The following is a 24,492-nucleotide window of genomic DNA, read 5'->3' as shown; positions in this document are numbered from 1 at the left end:
TCTATTCCAAACTGAATTCCATGAATTTCAAAATGCCTATTTTCTTAACTTGGAGAAGGAAATGGCAACCCATCCAGAATTCTTGCCTAGAGAATCCCATGGACAGAAGAGCCTGGCAGGCCCCAGTCCATGATGTCGCAGAGAGTTGGACACAACTGAGCAACTAACACAAACTTTCTTATCATTACCTATTTATTGTACCCCTGAAACAGTAATGGAAATTAAATACATAGATTTCCTGTAAGAATAAAAGCTATACATTATAAAAAGCTTCAACTCACCAAAGGGGTATGAAAAATCAACCTGTTAGCACTTATTAATATTTATCATGTTTTAGTAGATACACAATTATATATCTATGCTATGCCTAACATGTTTGCTACACAACTAATAAACATATTTTGCAAGGAAGAAACATCTTTTGAAGCCACTTTTACCTTTTTCTAATGAATACTTTTTTAGTCAGGCATAATTTTGGAGTCGGGCTCCAAGTAATGGAAATGGAGCTGTCATGTAATGTAATGAATCCATAGGGGGAAATAGAGTGAAATTGGAACCACAGAAACCAACTTCCTTCTCTCTCTTATCCTCCAAAGGAAGGAGGTTGTCTATAATATAATACTTGTAATGAAGTCTTGCAGGTCAGAGACAAATAGTGTGTGCTCTATATCTCAGTTTCCCTTGAAAAGTTGTATTAGAAACACCACAAAACGAGCAAACTTTAAAAATGTCTAAAACAAAACCCAGGAAAAAGGAGGCATCTTCAAAGATAGAGCTCTATAGTAGATATATTCATGAAATGTTCCTTGAATGGGATTATAGAAAAGTCCCTCAAAAGTCAGTGACCACCTAATTCATCATTCAAATTGAGATATACTGGAGAGTGAAAGTTGATTCCAGCCATAATTAAGTTATACTTACCGGATAACCAAGACATGTTACTAAGCCCAAGACTGTACAGCTTGCTTCATGACAGGACAACACATTGAGAGACGAGTTGCTGGGGCAAGGAATAGCAACTTTATTCAGTGAAACAGTCACCTAAGGCAATGGTGAACTAGTGTCCCAAAGTAAAATCTTATTAGAGTTAGAATTCAGGCTTCTTTCACACTGAAAAGGGTGGGGGTGTGGCTGGCTATTGCCAACTTCACAGTACAGGAATCCTTTGTCCAGCACTATATTAACATCTAGCAGGGCTAGTAAGAAATAGTTTAATATTGGACCCCCCTCTCACCAGCATCTTAGTGTCTTACCACTTTCCACCTTTGTATAGTTCACAATGCCACAGTACCACAGCCCAGATGAAATAAAAATGGCCCAGATATCTTAGAAGTGATCTCATCTTGAGTCATACATCTATCTAGCTTCTGTAGTAAAAGGGAGACACCCTGATCTGAGGCATGATGGGGAGACCGTAAAGTAGGGCTGAAAATGACAAGAGGAAGCTAGAAGTAGATCCAAAGTACAGTCATTCCTTTTAAATTCCCGGCCTTACTTCAGCATAGGGCTAAGGGAAATGCCTATAGCTGTCTAGTTTGATCCTGAAGAGGGGATCGAGGTGGTTCAGAGCAAGCTCCAGCATGGCTCAGGCAAGTGCAGTATGAGAGGGTGCTAGATGATGATCAAGGTGAAACTCCATGTGGGACCAGGATGAAGACAACTGCATGGACTGAAGTATACGAGAAAAGGTGCTGGTTCTGGTTTCCCAAGGATGGAGATAGGGAGGAGCATAGGCAGATGGTGACTGCAGCCATGAAATTAAAAGATGCTTCCTCTTTGGAAGAAAAGCTATGACCAACCTAGACAGCGTATTCAAAAGCAGAGACATTACTTTGCTGACAAATGTCTGTCTAGTCAAAGCTATGGGTTTTCCAGTAGTCATGTATGGATGTGAGAGTTGGACCCATAAAGAAAGCTGAGTGCCAAAGAATTGATGCTTTTGAACTGTGGTGTTAGAGAAGACTCTTGAGAGTCCCTTGGACTGCAAGATCAAACCAGTCAATCTTAAGGAAATCAGTCCTGAATATTCTTTGGAAGGACTGATGCTGAAGCTGAAACTCCAATGCTTTGGCCACCTAATGCGAAGAACTGACTCATTGGAAAAGACCCTGATGCTGGGGAAAAATTGAAGACAGGAGGAGAAGGAGATGACAGAGTATGAGATGGTTGGATGCTATCACCGACTCAATGAGTTTGAGCAAGCTCTGGGAGTTGGTGATGGACAAGGAAGCCTGGCGTGCTGCAGTCCATGGTTTTGCAAAGAGTTGGACATGACTGAGTGACTGAACTAAACTGAACTGATGAGTCTAGGCTGGCATGCAGCTGGAGATACTGGGCTCTTCTGAAACTGTGGCAGTGGGTATCAGAATAAGGATGGGCCAGGATCCAGAAATCTGTACATGATACATGGCCTATCAATATTCTCAGCTAAGAGAGACCTCTAGGCTCCTCTGCCCATGGGATTTCCCAGGCAAGAATACTAGAGTGGATTGCCATTTCCTTCTCCAGGGGATCTTCCTGACCCAGGGATTGAACCTGAATCTCCTGCCTAGCAGGTGTATTCTTTATCACTGAGCCACCTGGGAAGCCCCAGGTAAAAATATTAAGAGACAAAATAAAACAGAAATGGAGAAAGCCACAGATAGAAGGTAAGCACAAAGCCTCTCCCTATATGCAATCTAGGATGCCGACATAAAGCTGTTGATCTTTATGAAACGAGAAGTCCCAGAAAGTCTGGGATAAACCAAGTTAACCAGATTCTTCACCAAGTACTGGCATGGGCATTGTAATTTCTAAACATGACTCTTATTCAGTGAAATGCTCAAATATTTTTTCCTTTAGAGCCTATGTAGAAGTTCTTCCTTAGGCAAAATGGAACTACTGGAATGATAGCAAGCAGAGCGCTGACACAAGTGTCACAGCTTCCTCCACTCTGGCTCAATGCTGTCCATGTCATTACACCTCCTCTGTGATTTATTTGGTAAAATTGTTGGCAATGCATATGTAAACATGATGGTTTATTTGCCGTATTGTTGTTTAGTTGCTAAGTCACGTCCAACTGTTCACGACCTCATGGACTGTAACCCACCAGTCTCCTCTGTCCATGGGATGTCCCAGGCAAGAATACTGGAGTAGGTTGCCACTTCCTTCTCCAAGGTATCTTCCAGACCCAGAGATCGAACCCACATCTGCTGCACTGGCAGGTGGATTCTTTACTACTGAGCCACAAGGGAAGCCTCAATGGCATGTTGCCTCCCCATCAAGGAAAAGAACGCAGGTCTCCTGCATGATAGGCAGGGACACTCACCACTATACTAATGAGGATGTCTTCCTATACTCAATTTATATTGCAAATAATTCAGCACTGGCTTAGAAAATAGCAAAATGTAAAACAATGTCAGAAGTTACATAAATAATTAACTAATTTCCTATTCATCTCAGTAGCTTTTCTTACAGTCCTTCCTTTATACCTCTGCCTCAAGGGAGCACAGTCTAAAACTGAATCTCCATCTGGAAAAAAGAGAAAATGATGATTAATGCCACACAATGACATAAATTCTATCAATTTCTTCTGCTGTTTAGTTATATTCTCAGAGGGCTATTTTGTACAGGTTTCCAGCAGGGTCGTTCTGTTTACTTCTCAGTGTTCTTCTTTGTAAACTGTATGAATGGGTTTGTAACTCAATACAGAGGAGCTTCCCAGGTGGCTCAGTAGAATCCTCCTGCAAGGATTCTGGTTTGATCCTTGTGTCAGGTAGATTCCCCTGGACAAGGAAATGGCAACCCATTCTAGTATTCTTGCCTGGAGAATTCCATGGATAGAGGAGTCTGGCAGGCTACAGTCCGTGGGGTCACAAAGAGTTGCACACAACTTGGTGACTAAGCAACAGCAATAGAGGTGTTGCACAAGCTACACAGATCTGATCTTGAACCCAGATCTATCATTTATGACTTTGGGACTTTGTGCTGCTATATTTGGCACAGTTTTGTTTGCCTGGATGCAATCACTTCCCCTACCAATGAGCGGGACACTGTTGGCACAAATGGTAGTCTCCTGCAGGTTCTCAGATGAGAGCTCCCCAGAAATCACCCTCAACCAAAAGAAGCTATTTCATCCTCTACATCCTCTATGATTGGAGTCTTTCACATCCAATGATGGGTCAAAGCACAGGTATGAAGGCCTAGACACCATCTCAGTTAGCAACAACTCTGAAGGGCCCACCCAGCTCAGAGCTCCCTATGGCATCAGCTGAGACCTATGGCAGAATTGTATTAGCATCACAAGTTAACACCTCTGTCAGCCCACACCTGCCCTCCTTACTCCTCCATGGTGCCATTGCTGTGAGAATTCTCCAATATCCTTTTTGCACCCGAACCACTATCTCAGAATCTGTTTATAAGAAAAGTGTCCACCATAGGTGGTTCATTGTCTAATTCAGGCCTCAAGTTCACTGTCTATCATATAAGTTATATTCTAGCAGCTAAATTGCATCGCGTGACTACTTTATGCCAGGCTCTATTCTAAGCACTTTACAAGGATTAACTATTTTAATTTCTATAAACCTATGATACAGGCATTAATATCTCCCCATTTATACATATTAAGAAACTGAGGTCCAGAAATCTTCTAATTTGGAAAAAGATCACAAACCTAGTAAGTGGGTATCCTAGGCTCAGTCACTGTCTCTACACACTGTACTGAACTTCCCTGCTTTACAAGGCTACCTCACAGAACAATAATTCAAATTAAATGAGAATGTATGTCTATCATAGCGCTGGAAAATAGTTAATCAATACATGTCTATCTTCTTCAATTTGTATGTATGTCTAGGTATCTCAGGGGTCATGAGGCTGGCAGGAGACCATAGCATGATGTGATGTGCATGAGAAACATTGTTGCTGACTACTAAGTGACAAGTACTCGTTTTCTAAGGGTGATGCATGGCCTAGTGGTAGGAACCTGTGTTCTAGAGTCAGATTGCCTATACAAGGAGCCTGGCTCCTCTGCCTGCTACTTCAATCTACTGGACTTCAGTTTTCTCATCTATTAAAAAGGAAATGGTAAAATTATCTATCTTACAAGGTTTCTTAGAGGCTCAAATGGTGTAAAGTCAACTGTCAGACACATAGTCTGACAGTTACAAATTGAATTAGTGTTACTTATTATTATCATTGTTTAGTTGCTAAGTGGTATCCAACTCTTTTGCAACCCCATGGACTGAAGCATGCTAGTCTCCGCTGTCCATGGGACTTCCAAGGCACTGGAGTGGGTTGCCATCTATACATAATATTATAATTATTATTAATTATTATTGTAGGGAGATTTTTTTTTTATTTAGGACTAAGTTTGTGTTCATACAGCTTGAAAATTTAAATGACTAGCTTAAAGAAGGTGAACTTCATATTTCTGGATAATCCAATGCTGGCATAGTCTGCGTACATGTCAATATGGTGATAAGCCAACTTATTCTTTCCTTGTGGCCCATGATGCCTGCCAGAGCTCCAGCTATCACATTTGCATTCCAAGCTATAGTAGGGAAAAGGGAGCAAAGAAGCAGAATATTTCCTCCTTTGGAGAGTGCCCCACCAAAAATATTACCCTATATTTTGTGGAATAATTGGTTTACATGCTACATCTAGCATGCATGTGAAGCTGGAATAAGATGGCTTTCGTTTCAGATAGTGACATGTCAACTAAAATCAGGATTTCGTTGCCGAGGTGAAAACAAACAAACGAGGCTCCATGCTACAAGGCACAAAGCCATCTTCACCACAGAGGGTGATTCCTCAAGTCATCCACTTAAGAATAAGTGGTGATGCTTTTCTGGTTGCATTCACAGTAACACACAAACTATTATTTTAGGTGTTGCAAATATGCCATGTCAGTTCATTTAAAACCTGAGAATTTTCATTCTTATCCTAAACATTCTGACTCATTTTTGTAAGTACTTATGTTTCTAACAATTTTAATTTGCGCAGTGAAGTTTGCAGTAAGAAATGTAAAATCATAAAGTAGAAAACAGCAGCCCACGCTAATACTTGCAGGTGTGTCAAAAATAAAACATAAAGCAAGGAAAATGAATATTGATTAAAGGAAATCCAAAGCTTAAGATATTTGAGTTTGTTATATAAATGCATTGTGGTAAAGTTCATTGGAAACTGATCATGTGGAAAATAGACAAGTAGAACATTTGAATATCAAGACTAGGCCTTATGGTGTCTAGTATTAAGAGATCAAGAGATAAGTCTTTGTTAGCAACATTCTCATTATGTACAAGGAAAAGGAAAAATGATTTTGAAATAATTTAGGAAGTTTATGATTAAAAAACTCCTACTTGACATAGTTTATTCTCTCTCTCCTAAATACATGTATTTCAAAGTGCAAAGATTTTAAGCAACAGAAAAACAATGTGCAGAGGCATTCAAAGCAAACTCAGAATTTATAACAAGGAAGAAGTCACCACATAAAAAGAAACATGTTACAGTCTGGGGAGAAATTGAATATTTTTCTCCCAAGATTGCATTAGACAGAAACCACCCAGTTTTCCATAGTCTTTTAATTCAACTTCACCCTGAAGCCAGCCAGTCAAAATACAAAATTGCGGGAACATGATTCTCAGCTACACTACAAACCCGGAGAAATGTTGTTCTCAATGTATTAGCTCATTAAAGATAAGAATTAGCTAATAGAAAAACAGCCAGATGAGCTGGTCTACTGTTGAACAGGCTCTGTTGTGGACAGGAATGGCATTTAGGAATTACAGATTCAGCAAAGTATCCAAAGGCATTTTGGTTCATCCGTTTGCTATCCAAAGAAAATAGTTTGAGGGAAGAAATCATCCTGAACCACAGTTGCAGACTTTTCAAATTGAAAAAATACAAATCTAGAAGGAAAAATATGAGCAATTGATTCTCTGAGGAGCTGTGGGCCTTGACTCTTCGGTAAAATGAAAATAACACATAACTGATTATCTGATGAAGAGGCCCAAGCAACGAGACCTAGTGTAGTACCCCTAACTGCTGTGTGTGTTTTATCATGAAGATTACATTGATAACAGAAGTTTCAGGTATATGGCATTATATTTCAACTTCATTAGACACTACAGCGTGCGCATCACCAAACGTCTGGGTTCCATCCACCACTATGTCATTGAGGCTGTTTACCCAATCACCCTCCCCTACCCGTTTCTCCTCTTGTAATCACTACTCTATTCTCTATATCTGTGTGTTTGTTTTCTCTCAGTTCAATTTGTTTACTTTTTTAATATTCAGCATATGAGTGAAATATAGTATTCATCCTTCTTCACCTGACTTCGTTTCACTTAGCATAATACTTTCAAAGTCCATTCATGTTGTCACAAAAGGAAAAACTTCATCTTTTTATGGCTGAATAGTATTTCATTGTATTATATACCATATTATCTTTATCCATTCATCCGTTGATGGGCATTTAGGTTGCTTTCATATCAGCTATTGTAAATAATGCTGCGATGAACATAGGGCTGCACTGTTCAGTTCAGTTCAGTCGCTCAGTTGTGTCTGACTCTGTGCGACCCCATAAACCACAGCACGCCAGGCCTCCCTGTCCATCACCAACTCCCAGAGTTTACCCAAACTCATGTCCATCGAGTCGATGATGCCATCTAACCATCTCATCCTCTGTCCTCCCCTTTTCCTCCTGCCCTTAATCTTCCCCAGCATCAGGGTCTTTTCAAATGAGTCAGCTCTTCTCATGAGGTGGCCAAAGTATTGGAGTCTCAGCTTCAACATCAGTCCTTCCAATGAACACACAGGACTGATTTCCTTTCGGATGGACTGATTGGATCTCCTTGCAGTCCAAGAGACTCTCAAGAGTCTTCTCCAACACCACAGTTCAAAAGCATCAATTCTCCAGCGCTCAGCTTTCTTTATAATCCAACTCTCACATCCATATATGACTACTGGAAAAACCATAGCCTTGACTAGACGGACATTTATCAGCAGGAAATGTCTCTGCTTTTTAATGTGTTATCTAGATTGGTCATAACTTTCCTTCCAAGGAATATGCATCTCTAATTTCATGGCTGCAGTCACCATCTGCAGTGATCTTGGAGCCCCAAAAAATAAAGTCTGACCCTGTTTCCACTGTTTCCCTATCTATTTGCCATGAAGTGATGGGACCGGATGCCATGATCTTAGTTTTCTGAATGTTGATCTTTAAGCCAACTTTTTCACTGTCCTCTTTCACTTTCATCAAAAGGCTCTTTAGTTCTTCTTCACTTTCTGCCATAAGGGTGGTGTCATCTGCATATCTGAGGTTATTGATATTTCTCCCAGAAATTCCAGCTTGTGCTTCCTCCAGGCCTGCCTTTGTCATGATGTACTCTGCATCTAAGTTAAATAAGCAGGATGACACTCTACAGCCTTGACGTACTCCTTTTCCTATTTGGAACCATGTCCATGTTCCAAATAGGACTCTGTGGCTCCATGTCCAGTTCTAACTGTTGCTTGTGCATACAGGTTTCTCAAGAGACAGGTCAAGTGGTCTGGTATTCCCATCTCTTTCAGAATTTTCCACAGTTTATTGTGATCCACACAGTCAAAGGCTTTGGCACAGTCAATAAAGCAGAAATAGATGTTTTTCTGGAATTCTCTTGCTTTTTCGATGATCCAGCAGAAGTGTACATCTTTTCAAAGTTGTTTGGGGTTCTTCAGATAAATATCTAGAACTGGAATAGCTGAATCATATGGTAATTCTGTTCTTAATTTTTTGAGGAATTTCCATACTGTTTTACATAATAACAGCATTGATTTACATTTATGCCAACTGTGCACAAGTATTCTCTTCTCCACATCCTCTAACAAATCACATCCAAATATTGATTTTTTATTCCTTGCCTTTTTGATGGTAGCCATTCTGACTGGCAAGAGGTGATATCTTGGGATTTTGATTTGCATTTCCTAGTTAAAATTTTGTGTGTAAGAAGAAAAGAGTAATATTTTAGTAACTCTTCTAACAAAAAAATGTTAATTTACTATATGTTATAAAAATTCAAAATCAGAAGATGCAAATATCCTTTTTCCTTCTCTCTTCTCTCCCTCTTTCCCTCCCTCCCTCTCTCTCTCTCCCTCTCACTGTTTCTCTAAAATAAAAGTAAATATTAAAGACCATAGTTTTGAGACTATATTTTGAAATATAAAAAGAAAGTCCTAAGTTAGATGTCAGGCATTTATTGATGTTATCTAAACTCCCAGACATTAATTTCTTCAATTGATACATAAGAATAATAATACCTATTTCCAAAATGACGCTGAAAAGCAAAGTACACTAGCTTTGTGGCCAAAAAGCTCTACTGACCCCCTGTTTCTAGCTTCTCCAAGCCTCATTCTCTCACCTACTTCTGGAGGTGGAGATGAGAGATACAAAGCATGTAGAACAATCTCTGGCACAAAGAGGACTCCCCTCACTTCCTCCCTGGTCTATTGCTGTAACATTAATTTTTCTAAGCCAACGCCAAACTCATATGCTTCCCTAAAAGATAGTCTAGTTGAAATCCAGACTTATATCCTGAACACACTGCCAGGCTCCTCCGTCCATGGGAATTCTCCAGTCAAGAATATTGGTGTGGGTTGCCTTGCCCTCCTCTAAGGAGTTGATTAGGAGTGCTTAACCAATAAAACTGCAAGAAGATCCAACCAGTCCATCATAAAGGAGATCAGTCCTGGGTGTTCACTGGAAGGACTGATGTTGAAGCTGAAACTCTAAAACTTTGGCCACCTGATACGAAGAGCTGACTCATTTAAAAAGACCCTGATGCTAGGAAAGATTGAGAGCAGGAGGAGTAGGGGACGACAGAGGATGAGACGGTTGAATGGCATCACCAACTCGATGGACATGTGTTTGTGTGGATTCCGGGAGTTGGTGATTGACAGGGAGGCCTGGTGTGCAGCTGTTCACGGGGTCGCAAAGAGTCGGACATGACTGAGTGACTGAACTGAACCAATAAAACCTAGGGAAGAGGTTTTTATCGAGAAAGCAAGGAAACAAAGCAGGAAATTATTTCACTGATTATAGCTGAAGCAGTTGTCTTATTTAGGAGAGACTTATTGGCTGTTTGTTCAGTTCAGTCGCTCAGTCATGTCTGACTCTTTGTGACCCCATGAAATGCAGCACGCCAGGCCTCCCTGTCCATCACCAACTCCCGGAGTTCACTCAGACTCACGCCCATCGAGTCAGTTCCTCTTCACTTCAAATTTCATTGTCTCAGATTCCAGTGAACTGACTCTAGCTTAGGTTTTAGTTTGCCTACATAGGCTACCAGAGTATTAGAGCCATCTCAGTCTAATGGCTTTCTTGTTTATTTAATTTAACAACCATTATCTTTAAAATATTCTGTATTTTCTTCTATCATTTAAATGTTGCTTCCCATACATCAGTCATTAATCCATCTTATTATGTCTCAGTGTGACACGGGAATCATACTTTATTTCCAATGAAAACAGAGTTGACAGATGTCACAAACTGAGTGTTTATGTACCACCACTCCCAATTCATATACTAAGTTTTATTCCAAAAGTGATGGTATTTGGAGGTGGAATATTTGGGAGGTGATTATGTCATAAGTTTTATGTTATTTATAAGCCATTCAGTCTATGGTTGTTTTTTTTTTTTTTTTTTTTTTTGAGGACAGCCTACGATGTTAGGCTAATTAAGATTTAATTTATTTTTTTAGTCGCAGTATAAATTTTTTTCTCTCAAAATTTTCCACATCATCTAAAGTTTCTAATTTATTGTATATGTCCATCGTGTTATGTATGTATACAATATGTCTATCATTCCTACTGTTTTTTCTATACCTTCTTTTTGCTGTAATGAATCTGTGTGGTAAGATGTTGGTTATTTTATTAGTCTCTGATATCAGTTTGGGTTCCTTGTTTCCCACTTCATTGCCTAAGTATATACTTTTATCCTTTCCTTTTTCCTACTTTGAGCTTAGCTGTGTACCTTTTCTAACTTCTTAAAGATAATCGTCAACCTATTTTTCAAGCGTACGGATTTAATTGATATATTTCCCTGTAAGTACTGCTATTTGCTGTTTTACATTCTGAAAAGGTAGTTCAATGTCACTCACTTCTAACTCCGTTATAATTATGATTTTTCTGACTTTCATTTCCTATTGCTTATTTTTTTTAATTTTCAAATGTATTTGGGGGATTATTTTCTTACTGATGTCTAATGTTAGTACATTTTCTTATAGAAACTGTGGTCATCATTATTTAATACTTCCTTTGTAGGATAGAATACAATTAATTTCAGAAATGTGCTATGCTTCCTTGAAAATAATATGTTTTACTTAATTTTCCCTAATGTTCTAATAAGCTCAATGTGTGTATGTGTGCTCATTAAGCTAAGCTTATTAAGGTTTTTTTTCAAATCTTTCTTGTCTTTATTAAATCCTTGTCTAATTGATCTATCAGTTCTGAAAAATATGTTTTTAAATTCTCTTTTGGTGTCGTGCAGTCATGTCTAACTTTGTGACCCCAGGGACTGTAGTTCTCTAGGTTCCTCTGTCTATGGAATACTCCAGGCAAAAATACTACAATGGTTGTTATTTCCTACTCCAGTGGATCTTCTTGACCCAGGGATTGAACCTGGGTCTCATGCATTCCAAGAAGATGCTTAACCATCTGAGCCAAAGGGAAGCCCTTATTCTTATCCAATACAATGATGAATTTGCAAATTCTATCTTCCAGTTAGCAATCATTTTACATATTTTGGTCTGCGTTGCTAGAATAGAATTTAGGATTGCTATAACTTTCTGGCAAATTGTGCACTTAATTTTTATTTGACTTCTTTGTTTCTAATAGTAACATTGCTGTAACAACTTGCTTTTTGATTAGGATTTGCCTGGTGTTAACTTCCCTCTTCCTTACAGGCTTTCAGACTTTGTTATTCAATCATTTTATAGACTTATCTAAAAAGGATGAGTACTGTAGGTCTGTGTGTTAGTTTTTTTTTTTTTTTTTTAATGGCTAATCATTCTTTCTCTTTGGTAGTTTTAAAGATATATGTGTGTGTATATATATATATATATATATATATATATATTTGGATTAGTCCTTTCTATGACATCATTGAATGGCCTTACTATGTTCAAGTCTTGCTATCTTCTCCATTCTAAAGAAACGAATCTTTCATTGATTCCAAACATTCTTATCAATATAGATTTAAATTTGGTTTTCCTTTCATGCTCTCTTCCTCGGGATATTCCTTTAAGTGCTAGCTTTAAGTCTTTTGATTTTTTTGTGTTTTGAAGCTTTATCTTTTTATTGTCTTTATTCACTTTTATTTTTCTGAGGAATACTTTTACAAGCTATTGTATTCTGACTTTTGTTTTTCTTTCACCCTTTTACAGATGTCACTTATTTGTATTTTGTTTTGTTTTGTTTACCACACCTCCCAGCATGTGGAATCCAACCAGGGATCGGACACACAGCCTCTGCATTGGAAGTGTAGTCTTAACCACTGGACTGCCAAGTCTTTTAATCTTCAAGTCTTTAAATCATCGTTTATTTCTCTGTTCTGCATCTGGGCACTTTCCCCACTCCCTCCTCAAAGTCACAGATACGTACGTCAGCAAAGTCTTAACTTGTCAAAATTGTTCTTTGAAATTTTAATTTAATTATTAATATTTCTTTATTTATATCTTTAAGATTTATTTGGTTCTTTTAAAAATATTTTTTCTTTTTTATCATTTAATTTTAATGCTCTCTGCTATTTATTATCTTCAGTAATTATAAACATTGTGTTTTATAATATTTTATATGATTCCATTAACTTCACTCTTTATAGTCCTTCCACCTATTTTGTCTACTAGCTTTTCCTTATGGTGTATAGTTGCCTTATGACCTTTTTAGTGAGACTATTTTAGAAGCAATTGATTTACCTATGGGTGCTCCACTACCAGTGTTCTTGCCTGGAGAATCCCAGGGATGGGGGAGCCTGGTGGGCTGTCATCTCTGGGGTCGCACAGAGTCGGACGCGACTGAAGCGACTTAGCAGCAGCAGCAGCAGCTCCACTACCATAGGCCTTTGCAAAATCCAGAGGCATATTTGACAATTCCTAAGGTAAGGAATTAAAACAAGCCCTCACTCTTAATTTTATGTCCATGACAACTCACAGTGTAGGCTTGGTTTTTCAGTAGAAGGAGTCATTCCAAGATCCCTATTTTAGGAAGAATCCTCAATTCTAGTTCCTCACCTTTCTCAGGTCCTCTTCTGCTTTCATAAGGGTTAAAAATTTAGGTCTGAGCAATAAGAGTTTCTAATATTTCAATCCTTTGATAAGTCACCTTAATATCTACTGACAAAACCCCTTTCATGACATTCTACCATCCTCCAAAATGTCATTGTGAGCAGTCAAACCTATAAATATTTATTTATGGAATAAAAAAAAATGTTTACAAGATCACTGAAAAATTCCAAAGTGCAATTTTCTACCTTACCTTCGGAATTCCACGGGCTTCTGTTATGACATATTTTCTTTGATTCCCTAAAGGTTTACAATTTGTCCAAGAGTTTCTCATTCTAAGTCCCAAAAGAGAGTTTTGTTTTTTAACTGTCTGCACTATACTAAAAATTAATTCAAGGAACTGACCACTGTGCCCTCAAGAATTGAGTAATAAACCCTCTTGTATCCATTAAGGCTCTCTGAGTGTAGAGCTCCCCCAAAGCACCAAAGGGCAATTATTGTAAATCTGCCTAGACAGAGCTTTCACCATAGAGAAAATTTAGTTCTCAAAGCTTACTCAGGAATGAAAAATAGCCTTACTGAGACAAATAGCCTTTCTGAGAGTTCTGGTCCAATGTAAAGCACCCACGTTTTAGTATCTTTCATCCAATAAGAGCAGTGTTTGAAACAGACTCTCACTGAAAATATTTGTCTATGGTCCCCATACAGAAATCCTTAAGATGGTAGGTACAGGAAAAATATGTATTGTCTTGATGGAAACATGAAAAATTGAGTGAACTAAAAATCATCTCCTTCAATGGTTAATGATCTAGATTTAAAAATGAAGACAGTAAGGTTCAAGAAATTTGGTGGTAAAATTGAGAATGTCATATCAGACTTGTTTTTATCTCAGTCTGCTTCAAATGAAGGGCAAATATTTCAGTGGTGAAGCCACAATGAATTCATCATGTTTAGAATTTAGCTCATTCCATCTCCAACTTTAGTTAGCAAAAGGATCAGCTGACAATCTACTTAAAGTTCAGCTTCACAAAGAACAGTGGGTCTGATTCAGTGAATTTTGTAAGTAGCCCAGGAATCAGTGTTTATTTAACATTTCTGGTGATTCTGATGCGTGTTGTCTTGGACCATACTCTGAATAACTATGTCAGAGGTGCATATGAAAAGTGAAAGTCATTCAGTCATGTCTGACTCTTTGTGACTCCAGGGACTGTACAATCCATGGAATTCTCCAGGCCAGAATACTGGAGTGGGTAGCCTTTCCCTTCTGCAGGGGATCTTCCCAACCCAGGAATTGAACCCAGGTCTCCCACATTTCAGGAGTATTCTTTACCAGCTGAGCCACAAGCATATGTTGCTGCTGCTGCTGCTAAGTTGCTTCAGTCATGTCCGACTCTGTGCAATCCCATAGATGGCAGCCCACCACGCTCCTCCGTCCCTGGGATTCTCCAGGCAAGAACACTGGAGTGGGTTGCCATCTCCTTCTCCAAAGCATGAAAGTGAAAAGTGAAAGTGAAGTCTCTCAGTCGTGTCTGACTCCTAGCGACCCCATGGACTGCAGCCTACCAGGCTCCTCCATCCATGAGATTTTCCAGGCAAGAGTAATGGAGTGGGGTGCCATTGCCTTCTCCTCAAGCATATGTTAAGTCAAACAAAACACTGTATTATATACATCCACAGTGAAAATTCACCCACACACTATTAGAGAAACCCCCATGTGGCTATCTTCATAGCAGGTGCTATGAGCAGGTGCACTTGCTTGCCATGAGTCATTGCATACGGAATCCTCTTGCTGAACCAGATGACTTTTAAAACCATTTAAGCAGTTCATTCATGTATCAATGGAAACTTTATACAATCAGTGGTTCTAAACTCTTCTGTCTCCCATGTATACCTGAAGGAGTTAATATTGTCACATCACTTACCATGACTCCTTTCTGCATCAATCTTGAACAGGAGTTGTCAGAACTAAGATAATCTTGGAATGACAAGGAAGCGGGGTAAATGCCATTTGTAAGAAACTCACAGTTGATTTTGATGTCCATTAAATTTTTACTTGGCTTATTTTTCTGAACCAAGATTTACCATGTGCTCTTAGTATTTATAGGAAATATTTTTGTTTGTCTAATCTGTCCTAAATGCCTTATTTGTGAAGTTATTTCTTGATCCTCACTTCTGAAATTATTCCATCCATTCATGCTCTGCCACTCTTTGATTTAAACTATAAAATATAATCTATATTGAAAATTTTTGTTTCCATGTTGTTAATAGACTAAATGCATGCATCCCCAAAATTCATATGCTGAAACTTAATCCCAGATGTAATGATATTTGGATGTGGGCTCTTTAGGAGGTGATTAGGTCACATCATGAGGGCTTTGCTGTTATAAAAGAGGTTTAGGAGTATTCCCTTGACCTTTTTTTATATAAGGACATAACGAGAAGAAGCCATCTATGAACCAAGAAGAACTTTATCAGACATCAGATCTACTGGAACTTTGGCACTGGATTTTCTAGACTCAAGAATTACGAGAAATTGCTCAGTTGTTGCAGGGAAAATCCGTTTCTGACTGCATGTTGGAACTGTTTCTTTGACTTGCTTTTCATTGGTTTTGTTATTATAAGCATACATAATGGCCTGTCTCGGAGAATCCTGCCCCTTGCCTATTAAACTAAAGTGCCTTTGTTCAGGACTCTGCCCACCTGTGGATGGCCGGAAGGAAGAAATTAACACATTCTCCTGCCTAAAGCTTGCCATTCTGGGAGATATTTGCAAGATTAATGACCTTGTTTCTTTGTTTCCTCACCTTCCCTGCCATCTCTGATTCATAAAACAACCTGGCATCCAGACCCACATAAGATGGCTATTTTGAGATATTTAGTCTGCCATCTTCTCAGTCAGCTGGCTCTCTGAATAAAGTCATATCCCTTACCTCAACACCTTGTCTGTTGAATGTATTGGTTTGTCCAAGCACAGTGAGCTTGGATTCAGTAACACTATTGTTTATAAGCTGTCTATGATATTCTGTGATAACAGTTCGAACTAAACATTCATACTTCCTCATGTGCTCTAACAGAAGCCTTGTATTATTCATCATTATATCATCATCTTTTGGCAAATTGCCAAGTCTAGAATAGGCTTTCAATAAAAACGTATGAAAGAAGAAGAGCAGGCGGGCTGGCACAAACACACACCCTGGTACGTATGTTAAGAAATCTCTGAACATGTATCTTGGTCCATAAACATATCCAAGGGTAACTGGAAGCAAGATTCTTCTTAATACTGTCATCAAAATCTTTGTATTTGTTAAACCTAAATATATGCATGTCTTCTTCATGTTTTAAATTAAAACACTATATTTTGTAAAAGTAGGACAACTTTGAATTATAGTAATGAAAGACACTTTGGATAAACTATATATGTTTTTATGACCCAAAGCATCCTGTAAATAATGTTATTTGGTAAAGGATGCAGCATTAGAACCTCTAAAGTTTTCAGTAAACCTATTGAAAAAATTCAAGATCTGAAAATATTTTTAAATGATATTTCAGAGTACCCAAAAGCCTTCTCAAACTCATACAGTTGTTGTCATTTTTCTCCCCACCAGGTAAGAACTCTGCAAATTTGTTTGTATTGATTAAAGTCTGCAAAGAAAACACATTTATTTAGATTGATTCATGAAACTGACTGCTATAATGAAAAACTGTACTACCTGTTTCAGTATTGGGCCCTGAAAATCAATTACAGGGCACCGAGACCATTATTTTCCTCTTATAAACAAAGGCTCTTTCATTTCCAGAACATTCCTTCTATGTAAAAGATGATGGACTAAGATATTATATCTAAAGGGAATATGCCAACATTTGCCTATTTAGGTTAGCTGAAAGCCACAAAATTAATATTGGCTGGTTCTGAATTTTCTGGCTATGCTCAAATGAATACACCATTTTTGGAGAAAAACAAAACAAGCCCTGTGTTTACAATGGCACTAACTTGCATGCTGATTCTTAAAATAAGAGTCTTACTAAAGTCATTTCACAGAAAACCTCAATTCTATGAAATATCTTAGGCTAAACGATTTAGAACTAGAAATGATTCCTCCCTCAGTGTATGCTGCTTGGATACAATTAAGGAATGTTATGGTCTTGTGGAATTTCCAGTTTTAGCCAGTCAGAATCTAACCAAACCTTCCATCACACAAGTTTCAGTGGTACTTACTAGATTCTTTCAAAATGGAGTTGTTCTTTTTCTGGAAAGATCACTTACAATTACATCCAAGAAACAATGCTTAGAGTTTATTTTTAGAAGGAAGAGGAAGTGTAGGTCAAGATTAAAGCATACAACCACCATGCAGGCTCCACCCCAAAAGACCTCTTATACCTAAGTTCTAGGCTCTTTTATTATACTTCTTCTGGGGGTGATTTGGAATCCTTAGTTTCTTCCTCTGCAAATAATGAAAGGAAACTTCTAGCAAAATTAGGCTGAAAACTTAAGCATTAACTCTTCAAAAATCTTTGGGAGAAGTCAACTGTGTATGTGGCTGATTTTTAAGTAGGCATAAAAGTTATGAAAAGTCAATCCCATGTTTCGAAAAAAGGTTACCAGTAAAGAGTAGGACCTGTACACACCAGAGTTAACTCTAATAGAGGTGACAATTGTTAATGAGTTATTGTTTTACCTGATGTAACTCTGCAAACATATCAAAATAAAAAGTTTACTACATAATAAAATAATCTGGCTGCACATAAATGTTATACAGATGATATCTATCTTCTTTGAATGAATTCAAAACCATTTCAACACATGTTTTTCCCTAATCCCAAAGCTCTGCTCCTGTGACTTGATGTCATTTAATTCTCATTCAAACTTTTCTCCCTTTTCTGTCCTTCCTCTACTACATCAGAGCTTTGTGTGCAAAGTAGCTTCTTCCAGGCTCCAAGCCTAATTTCATTCCATGCTTTTCAGATCTTTCTTTATAAACAAAATTGCTACATTTTAAAACGTGTTATTTACATGACTACCTATCCAACATTTGAGCTTCCCAGGTGGTGCCAGTGGTAAAGAATCCACCTACCAACTCATGAGACAGAGGTTTGATCCATGGGTTGGGAAGATTGCCTGGAGGAGGAAATGGAACCCCACTTCAACATTCTTTCCTGGAGAATTCCATGGACAGAGGAGTCTGGCAGGCTACAGTTAATGGGGTCACAAAAAATCAGATATGACTCAGCATTTGAGCAACTATCCAACATTTGACTGATTTGTATTTGAAAGAGACTTAAGACACTATTTATTCCAACTTTACCATAATAAAAGTAAGAATACTGAGGCTCAGGTAAGTAATGTTACAAATTGCTCAGGCAAAGTAAAACTATCAGAATCTAGATTGCCAATTCTTCACCAAATAAATGGGCTTTTTCTTGGGGAGGAGGGGTGGAGGCTGTGATTATTCTTAATTTAGGCTTCAAAAATAGCCACAAATGGCCATAAATTTAAAATCATTAACTCTTCTATTAATACAGATAGTATACACAGTCCTTGAAATCTACAATATTGAAAATAATCATAGAAAATAACTTGATAATCCTCTTCACTCCAAATATCCTTTCCTCCACTGCTTTTCTTCAGAGGCAAAACTGAACACAGGTACGTACATGTTCACAAACATAGGGGTGCGATATAAACATTTTTTTTCTTTTCTCAGTAACATATTTCAGAAATTGGAGTAGGAAATGGCAACCCACTCCAGTATTCTCACCTGCAGAATTCCATAGACAGAAGAGCCTGTCAGGCTACATGCGGTCACAAAAAGTTGGACACTACTGAGCAGCTGAGCCCCTCTATCTCAGAAACGATTCCCTATCAGCACACAAAGGCTGTGATGGACAGACCTGAGGGTGTTCGCTCCATGATCCCTGACTCTTGGTATCATGCCCATGTATAATACTCTCACTTCTGAGTATAGGCCAGAATTATGCCATGCTTCTATGGACTTCCCTGACTCAGTGATAAAGAATCTGCCTGAGATGTAGGTTCAATTCTCTGGAGTAGGAAATGGCAATCCATTCTAGTATTCTTTCCTGGAGAACCCATGGACAGAGGAACCTAGTGGGCTACAGTCCACGGGGTTGCAAAGGAGTCAGACATGACTTGGAGACTAAAGAACAACACATCATATTTCTAATCCGCAAAATGTGACAAAAGTGGTGGTGTTGGGGTGTCACTGTAGTGATTATTTTACCTTGCTGCTGCGGCTGCTAAGTCGCTTCAGTCGTGTCTGACTCTGTGCGACCCCATGGACTGCAGCCTACCAGGCTTCTCTATCCATGGGATTCTCCAGGCAAGAACGCTGGAGTGGGTTGCCATTTCCTTCTCCATATTTTACCTTAATAAGACATAAAATTTGGCCTTGCTAGCAGATGCTTTCTAGAGAATCTTCTTACTGGCTTGATGAAATAAGCAACCATGTGGAAAGGAATGGGCTGGCAGTCTCTGGGAATTATGGCCTCTAGGTGCTGAGGGTGACCTTCAGCCAATAGTCAGCATACCCTGCGCCTTCAATTTTACAACCACCAGGAAATGAATTCTGCTAACAACTGGAAAAACTATGGATGCAGATTCTTCCCCACATGACCTTCTGGATGAGAATACAACCCAACCAAACATTCACTGTAGCTTTATGAAACTTGAGCAGAAGCCCTAAATAAACAGTGCCTGAACTCCCAACCCATAGACACTGTGAGGTAATAAATGTGAATTGTTGTAAGCTACAAGTCTGTGGTAATTTATTATACAACATAGAAAGCTAATATAAATGTCTGCCTTATTTTTTTCTCCTATATACGTTGCCTTTATTCATATACTGTATGATGGTTTAGTCACTAAATTGTATCTGACTCTTTTGTGACTTCATGGATTGCAGCCCACCAGACTCCCCTGTCCATGGGATTTCCAAAGGCAAGAATAGTGGAGTGAGTTGTCTTTCCCTTCTCTAGAGGATGTTCCTGATCCAGGGATCGAAACCGCATCTCTTGGGTTGCAGACAGTCTCCTGCATTGCAGGCGGATTCCTTACCCACTGAGCCACATGGGAATCCTTAAATTTTTCTTATCAATTGATGTTTATAGCTTGTGCCTCTTTGCACATCAGTTCACTTCAGTTCAGTCGCTCAGTCGTGTCCGTCTCTTTGCGACCCCATGAATCGCAGCACACCAGGACTCCCTGTCCGTCACCAACTCCCGGAGTTCACTCAGACTCATGTCCATGGAGTCAGTGATGCCATCCAGCCATCTCATCCTCTATCGTCCCCTTCTCCTCCTGCCCCCAATCCCTCCCAGCATCAGAGTCTTTTCCAATGAGTCAACTCTCCGCAGGAGGTGGCCAAAGTACTGGAGTTTCAGCTTCAGCATCATTCCTTCCAAAGAAATCCCAGGGCTGATCTCCTTCAGAATGGACTGGTTGGATCTCCTTGCAGTCCAAGGGACTCTCAAGAGTCTTCTCCAACACCACACTTCAAAAGCATCAATTCTTCGGCACTCAGCCTTCTTCACAGTCCAACTCTCACGTCCATACATGACCACAGGAAAAACCATAGCCTTGACTAGATGGACCTTTGTTGGCAAAGTAATGTTGCTGCTTTTGAATATGCTATCTAGATTGAACATAACTTTCCTTCCAAGGAGTAAGTGTCTTTTAATTTCATGGCTGCAGTCACCATCTGCAGTGATTTTGGAGCCCAGAAAAATAAAGTCTGACACTGTTTCCACTGTTTCCCCATCTATTTCCCATGAAGTGATGGGACCAGATGCCATGATCTTCATTTCCTGAATGTTGAGCTTTAAGCCAACTTTTTCACTCTCCACTTTCACTTTCATCAAGAGGCTTTTGAGTTCCTCTTCACTTTCTGCCATAAGGGTGGTGTCATCTGCATATCTGAGGTTATCGATATTTCTCCCGGAAATCTTGATTCCAGCTTGTGTTTCTTCCAGTCCAGCATTTCTCATGCATATAAGTTAAATAAGCAGGGTGACAATATACAGCCTTGACATATTCCTTTTCCTATTCGGAACCAGTCTGTTGTTCCATGTCCAGTTCTAACTGTTGCTTCCTGACCTGCATACAGATTTCTCAAGAGGCAGGTCAAGTAGTCTGGTATTCCCATCTCTTTCAGAATTTCCCGCAGTTTATTGTGATCCACACAGTCAAAGGCTTTTGGCATAGTCAATAAAGCAGAAATAGATGTTTTTCTGGAACTCTCTTGCTTTTTCGATGATCCAGCAGATGTTGGCAATTTGATCTCTAGTTCCTCTGCCTTTTCTAAAACTAGCTTGAACATCTGGAAGTTCACAGTTCACATATTGCTGAAGACTGGCTTGGAGAATTTGGAGCATTACTTTACTAGCATGTGAGATGAGTGCAGTTGTGTGGTAGTTTGAGCATTCTTTGGCATTGCCTTTCTTTGGGATTGGAATGAAAACTGACTTTTTCCAGTCCTGTGGCCACTGCTGAGTTTTCCAAATTTGCTGGCATATTGAGTGCAGCACTTTCACAGCATCATCTTTCAGGATTTGAAATAGCTCAACTGGAATTCCATCACCTCCACTATGGTAAAGCATCTGTCTACAATGTGAGAGACCTGGGTTTGGTCCCTGGTTTGGGAAGATTCCCTGGAGAAGGAAATGGCAACCCACTCCAGTACTCTTGCCTTGCAAATCCCATGGACAGAGGAGCTTGGTGCAGGCTACTATCCTTGGGGTCACAAAGAGTCTTTGCACATAGAAATAGATATATTTGTAAAGTTAATTCTCACTAGTAAGATTCTACATTTAATATATGTTTAATAATTTCTTTGATATTACCAGTACATTGTACACAAAAATATATCATTTTATGTTTTCTCTAGCAATATCCAAGGTGGAGCCATTGGTAGAGAATCTGCCTACCAATGTAGGAGATGCAAGAGATGCAGGTTTGATCCCTGGATCAGAAAGATCCCCTGGCATAGGAAATGGCACTCTACACTGGTATACTTGGCTAGAAAACTGCAGAGTAGCCTGGTGGGCTACATTCCACAGGGCAACAAAGAGTCAGACACAACTGAGCACTAGCAATATATGAGTCATCCATTGTCCCCACCTGTATTTAGCTGCTATTGTTTCTATTTTCCAAAATATTGATAAAATTTTACAAATTTTCTTTTTTTTAATATTAATATGTCAATGCATGTTAAAGTTGAAATTAAAAGACTAAATTTTTATCTGAGATATATATCAATAATTTCATTTTTTAAATCATCCACCTAGGGCAATGGTTATATCCAATCAAAAGTTCTAAAACCTAGAAAAACATGTTAACTTGTATAACTGTTTTATGCTTATAAAATATGGCTAAAATCTATCAGGTCTCTTGAACTACAATAGGAGAAGAAAGTCATATTTGATTTTTTGAAGAAAACAATATAGCCTTGAAGAAAGGCATAATGTTTCACTAAACTATTGTCATTTTCTATAAAACTGGAGGTAGAAATACTAAGCAATGTCAATACATATAACTCAAGACCACAATTTCATGGAGCATTTTCTGGAAAGATACACAAAACCTCAATATATTTTCAGTGAACTTGTCTTTCAACCTTCCAAAACAAGAAAGGGCAAGAGCTTTGGATTAATGCCCAGAACAATTAAAATGATGAGTCATGAGTGTCAAGATAATATTTAAAGCGATATGCTAATGTGCACAAAGGATGTTTCTCATATTAGTTATGAACCATAGATCTTTGCACAGAGGTACCAAGGATGCCTAGAAGTTACGAAGACTTCTCTCTCGGGACAGTAAGGACTAGAAAAACTCTGCCCCCGGATAATGGGTGACATCAGGCACTTGACAGTAAGTTGAATTTCTTTAAACATTTGTGCTCCTTTTTCAATCCTGTTGTGAACTGGGCATGGGGAGGTACAGATCCTGTAGGTTTTGCCCCTTGGGCAAGGAAAGGTCATTATCTTGGAGTGAGTGAGTGATAATGCAGCAAGAAGGGCACACAGGATCTTGGGAGTATGAAAGCATGATTTTCGCAGGATCTGTTAATATGCCCTAGACTACATCCTACCCTCCTCCACATTTTCTTTGCAATAGAGATTATATCTCCTTTAGTTTTGGTTATGAATATGGTTTTGCCCTAGAGACCAATTTTGCAATTGACCTTGTAGCATCATGTAGTTTTGTGACTCAATTTCAGAGAAAAAAATTATGAAACTTTCTCCTCTCCATGGTATCTATTCTCTTCTTCTGGGTTGAAATACTGATCAGAGAAAAGCCTGAAAATCTCTAGTGAAGTTGAAGATCCCCATGATTCAGAAATTAAGCTCTCTTATTCTATTAGGTTGGTGCAAAAGTAATTATTTAAATTCTTTGAAAATTACATCATGTGAAATGCCAGACTGGATGAATCACAAGCTGGAATCAAGATTGCCTGCAGAAATATGAACAATCTCAGATATGCAGATGCTATTTGAATGGCAGAAAGGAAGGATTAACTAAAGAGCCTCTTATGAGGATGAAAGAGGAGACTGAAAAAAGCGGGTTTAAGACTCAATATTCAAAAAATGAAGATCTTGGCATCTTCATTTCATGGCATCACTTCATGGCAGATAGATGGGAAAAAAGTGGAAACAGTGGCAGATTTTATTTTCTTGGGCTCCAAAATCACTACAGGCAGTGACTACAGCCACTAAATTAAAAGACATTTGCTCCTCGGAAGAAAAGCTATAACAAACCTATATTAAAACTGCATATTAAAAAGCAGAGATGCCACTGTGCCAAGAAAGCTTTGTCTAGTCAAAGCTATGGATTTTCCAGTAATCATGTACAGATGTGAGAGTTGGACCATAAAAATATCTGAGCACTGAAGAATTGATGCTTTTGAACTGTGATGCTGGAGAAGACTCTAGAGGGTCCCTTGGACTGCAAGGAGATCAAACCTATCAATCCTAAAGAAAATCAACCCTGAATATTCATTAGAAGAACTAATGCTGAAGCTGAAGCTCCAGTACTTGGACTCTTGATGGAAAGAGCTGGCTTACTGGAAAAGACCCTAATGCTAGGAAAGACTGAGGGCAATGGAGAAGGGGGTGGTAGAGGATGAGATGGTTAGGTGGCATCACTGACTCAACGAACATGAGTTTGAGCAAACTCCAGGAGATAGTGAAGAACAGAGAAGTCTGACGCGCTATAGTCCATGGGGTCACAAAGAGTCGGACTCAACTT

This window comes from Bos javanicus, chromosome 2 (assembly GCF_032452875.1).
Source record: "Bos javanicus breed banteng chromosome 2, ARS-OSU_banteng_1.0, whole genome shotgun sequence".
NCBI classification, from domain to species: Eukaryota; Metazoa; Chordata; class Mammalia; order Artiodactyla; family Bovidae; genus Bos; species Bos javanicus.
The sequence above is the reverse complement of the archived record's forward strand: the minus strand, read 5'-3'. Positions refer to the sequence as shown.